At 50.5% G+C, this 5,072-nt stretch overlaps 1 long non-coding RNA gene across 1 annotated transcript in view; it reads left to right on the top strand.

Annotated features, from left to right (window-relative positions):
* Nucleotides 1-4,802, top strand: part of LOC111826405 — a 5,757-nt gene extending 955 nt beyond the window's left edge. Inside the window, exons 2-3 of the long non-coding RNA XR_002829743.1 lie at nt 3,841-3,987; nt 4,758-4,802. This is a non-coding gene — a long non-coding RNA (uncharacterized LOC111826405). The remainder of the gene's footprint in view (nt 1-3,840; nt 3,988-4,757) is intronic.
* The last annotated feature ends 270 nt before the right edge of the window (nt 4,803-5,072 follow it).

The following is a 5,072-nucleotide window of genomic DNA, read 5'->3' on the forward strand; positions in this document are numbered from 1 at the left end:
AAAAAAAAAAAGGGTGAGTATGGCGGTGTGAGACAAGGAAACACAGTCATTTCCAAGCCACAAGCGGTGATCAAGGAAATGGCAAGGGTTATGCGCGGGGTGCGGAAATCCACACGCGCCCCATTGTTTTGATGTTTCCACTGCACTTTCTGCCGGAGGAGGGGGAGGATTTTAAAGGATTTAATCAAGTGAATTAAACCAGGGGAAAAACCCGGTCTGTTTTAGTAACATGATAGCGAGGGTGGGTTCCTATTGTAAGAAATGTAAATGGGTGTTTTCTATCACGTGAGGTCAAATTATTTATCATCTTGGATTTATGTTTCAGTAGACCCAACAATTGAGAGGCGCGAAATGCCTCCATATGAATCATTATGGTCTATGAGGGGAAGTAATGTATATACGGCGCTATTTGGGAGGGAATCACTTATGTTGACATTTAAATGGCTCTTCAATAGTTAAAAAAAAGACATTCGAGTGCCTTTGATTAAATATACAATTTACAAGACCATCAGCAAAGCCATCAGGAATATAAATTCTTCTTGGGATTTTTATTTATTTCTTTCCCCCTTTTTTAAAGCCTTCCAGGGCATGCATGTCATTTAATCCCTTTGGGAAAATGTACAAATTTCAGGCAAAAATGTCATTCTCTCCTCCCATCAGGAACCCAGGGAGCCACTGGAAATGTGAGGAAACTCGCCCAGCAGGCCGGGGTGGGGGAGGGGGGAGTTTGTACACCTTTGTACCTCAGTAACAGAATCAACCACTTTCTAACAATGTCGCCGCTGATTTTCGAAACATCATAGCTTCCCTGCTGGAGTGGAACCTTCCTGAAGGCCTGTGTTCGCCCACCCATCCACCCTCAGACCACTTGAAGTATCTCTTCTACACTTGCCCACCACACACACACTCTTTATTGACTTTGTGTATTCATTCCCCTGAAGTCATTCCCCTGAAGCACCTCCCATCTTTGGAATGCCCTTCCTTGACCGCACATCCCCTTCCCCGCTCCCTATTTATCTGCTCCCTTGCAAAGCTGTTCTCAAAAGGGGTGTCTGCGTCCAGGCGGCACCCCATTTCCTTACCTGGTGCGAACGCTAAAGATCAGCGAGTGTTGAGGTTATTCTATATATTGGTATAAAAACAACTTTGTAACAGCGTAAGATTAGAAGCAACCCAAATACCCAGCAATGGCATTGATGGTACATGCACACAAAGGAATATTCTGTAGCTATTTAAAAAATAAAGATCTGCTCTGTGTACTGACATGAAATGACCCCGAAGATCTACTGTGAAGGGAAGGACATAAGGTGCAGGCAGGAATGGGGACGTATAATATGGTACAATGTGGGCATGTTACAGTTTGTGTCAAAACAAAGTAGGGGAGATGTAAACATGTTTATTTGTATGTGCACTAAACATCCTTAACACCACGGGAAGCACCCCCCCCTCTCTATACATGCGCATGTCCTTAATTTTATTTTCAAAAATCTTACAGATCATTTTCTATCAGCACATGGAGATGGGTCTTGTTTGTATAGATACATTATTTCTCTCACTCTTCAAGCCACTCGCTGGCCACTCTGCAGAAAGTGCTCAAGATCACTAGTTATACCGGCCGGTGTGGCTCAGTGGTTGAGCTATGAACCAGGAGGCCACGGTTTGATTCCCGATCAGGGCATATGCCTGGGTTGTGGGCTCAGTCCCCAATGTGGGGTGTGCAGGAGGCAGCTGATCCATGATTCTCATCATTGATGTTTCTCTCTCCCTCTCCCTCTCTGAAGTCAATAAAAATAATATTTTTTTAAAATAGCTACTGTTTATTGAAGGCCTTTACTCTTTTCAGTAACCTTATGAGGTCCATTTCCAAGTTATCTCACATAAGCCCCCAAGCCACCCTATGGGTGAGGTATTACAATTCACACTTGAGGTTTGAGGAAATTTAAGCTCTTACAACTGTCTTCCCGAAACACACATGTAACCCGGCCGAGTTCGGCTACCGAGATTCTGACTCCAAACCCGGGCTCTTTCCCGTCCAGTATATTGTTTGCTTCCCGCACACATGCACTGTTCCCCCCAAACCTAGAGAAATTCTCCAGTCTTGTCCCTCTGGGGTCGTCCTGGCAACTCACCAACTGCTGTAAATATCGCAAAAGGAGTTTGTTTCTTTCTGGGGTCAGCAGGGCTCAGCTGATTTGCTGTGTTCACCATGGGAACCTAGGAATTTATCATCTACATGAAGCGTTGCCTTCCTCCCAGGTAAGCTTGGAAAAAATGTGGGGCCAAGTTCAAGGGAGGGACTTCCTCCCCAGAACAAGTAGACTCTCTGCTTCTGCTGATGAAGTTCTGCACGTCCACCAACGCTAAATGATGGCCCAGCCTCTGGCCAGATTATAAAGCAGCTGTCCTTTCATTATTTCTGGACAACTTTTCTCCCTGCTTTAAGCTTTGATAACGCAGCCCGGCCGGTGTGGCTCAGTGGCTGAGCGTCCACCTAGGAACCAGGAGGTCAGGGTTCGGTGCCCGGTCAGGGCACAGGCCCGGGTTGCGGGCTCCATCCCCAGTGTGGGGCGTGCAGGAGGCAGCCCATCCATGGTTCTCTCTCATCATCAATGCTTCTATCTCTCTCTCCCTCTCCCTTCCTCTCTGAAGTCAGTAAATAAATAAATAAATAAATAAATATATATAACAATTTCGCTGCTCTTACCACGGGGAGAGCTACAGCAGGGAAGAGAGGACCCAGGAAGAGGCCCCCGCACAGGCCTCTGAAGCTGGACACTTTTGAGCTGTGGGAACAGAAGGATCATTGCTTTTCTCAGCTCTTAGAAGAGCAGCAGCTGGGATTCATAAGGGCTGATATCTGCCACGGACAGTCCTAAACACTATATGCATTGCTCATTTCATATAGAAAGCGGCCCTGTAACAAAGGCACCCTTATCCCCATTGCACAGATGAGGAAACTGAGGCTTGGAGGATAATTAACTTGCCTTCCTGCCTGGACACTCATCGCCCCATGCCTAGAGCCCAAGCGTTTCTGCACACGGTCCTTCAGGCCTTCCAGACGCCGTGGTCAGCTTTAGGCCCTGCCCACTCCAAGGGCTCACCGCCATCGGGTGCCTTACCCGGACCTGAGGGAAATGGCCTGGGCACAAGCGATGTCGCTGGAGGACACGGCCACCGTGCATCTGTCCCCACGCCCCTCTGAGATGCCTCTTCAGTTCGGTAGCTTCCAAAAACGTGGCCCGTGCAGGGTGCGCGGCAGCTGTGGTCTGAGCCCCACAGCAGAGGGGACACCCCTGCCCTGCGCCCTCTGGTCAGCGGGCGGACGCCCTGGCCCGTTCACTGCCACTGGCTGCGCCGGGACCTCGCTGACCTGCTCGCTGGCACAGGGAGTGCGGAGGAGGGGAGATCCATCTTCTAGATAATTCAGGTCTGTCTTTCCTCGAACCAGCCTCTGTCCTCTGTTCTGGGCCTGACGACGGTGATTAATGCGCAGCCGAGTATTTCCTCTCTCCGGCTTCTTCCTCGCTCGGGGCTTTATTTTATAGCTATTGCCAGAGTTTCAACCCAGAAGAGAGTAAATACTCAGGGACCGGAGCCCAGCCCTCGGTGCGCCTCCGAGAGCGTCCCAGGCGGCAGGTGGCACCGGGCCATTCTGCCAGAGGTGACGGGACTGTTTAGGGCTCCGTGCTCACCCACCTCCTCCAGCAATAAGAGCTTAATCTTTTAATTATTCTGAAAATACCAAAAATAAGGTTGGCAGGGAAGGCAATTAATAGGATCGCACGGTCCATTCCTTGTTTGCAATTATGTATTATTATTTCTCTCCCCATTGTGTTCCAGTAATGATTTGAGGCTGCTTCCGCGATACCCGAAACCCAGCACAGAGCAACGGAAGAAGTGGGACATGAATTATAATGTCACGCCTGCTCACATCTTTGCCCCCGTCCACATAATGGAACTGAATTCATAACGCCTTTCAGAAATGAGGTAATTCAGCTCTTCTGGTGGCAACACTGGGCTCTTTGTCGGGTGAGGGGGGGGGTATGCGGTCATGGAAAGGGCCGTGGAGGGGCCCAGCAGTCCCGTTGCTAATGCTGGCCCCTTCGGTGTGTGACCTTGGGCAAGTCACTCACCCTCTCTGGACTTTGGATTCTGAAATCCTTAAATGTCTTTAAGCCGCCCCCCCGCCCCCCCCCCCGGCGGAAGCCAGCACTGCCCATCTGGCATCAAGCCCCCGAGGAATTACTGTTAGAGAAATGGGTTCCCAGGAAGCACACGCTCCATCCTGCACCGCCCCCTCCACCCCCTTCTCTCTAGAGAGAGAGAGAGAGAAATCTTCCCAGACACAGGGACAATGACCCCCCATCTTCGCTGAGAGAGCGCAGGGGAGCCTGCCCCTCAGACCTCCCCTCTCTCCCTCCTTCCGGTGGGAGCTTCTTTCTCTCCTCTTGCAGTTCAAGAGCCTCTTCTAACCTGGCCAACCCCAGTCTCACTTCCCCTTCTCCTCCCTGAACCGCACCTGCTACTTGTTTAGCCTCTGGCGCACCCAGCACAATGCTTAGCAAACACCCAGGCTGTCCTGCCCCACCCAATGGCTCCGCTGGCCCTGCACTGCCTTCTACCAGGGCTTCTGCCAGGGTTTCTCGAAGAATCCACCGGCCAGAGGGCCACCGCAGGCTCAGCCCTCATCACTTGTCTCGAGTGGGAGGTTGCCGGAAAGACAGTTTTTATTTGCTTTTGATTTGTATTGATTTCAGGGAGGAAGGGAGAAGGAGAGCGAGATAAAAACATCAATGATGAGAAAGAAGGAGAGCGAGATAAAAACATCAATGATGAGAAAGAATCGTGGATTGACTGCGCCCCGCACTGGGGATCGAGCCCGCAACCCGGGCCTGTGCCCTGACCGGGAATCGAACCGTGACCTCCTGGTTCACAGGTCGACGCTCAAACGCTGAGCTACGCCGGCCGGGCTAGAGAGCAGTTTTCAAATGCAAACACATGCAGCAACATGGGTGCACCCCAGGAATGAAATTACACAAAGGAAGGCCACCTCAAAACACAGGCCCCGAGCT

Source organism: Myotis lucifugus, unplaced genomic scaffold (assembly GCF_000147115.1).
Source record: "Myotis lucifugus unplaced genomic scaffold, Myoluc2.0 scaffold_76, whole genome shotgun sequence".
NCBI classification, from domain to species: domain Eukaryota; kingdom Metazoa; phylum Chordata; class Mammalia; order Chiroptera; family Vespertilionidae; genus Myotis; species Myotis lucifugus.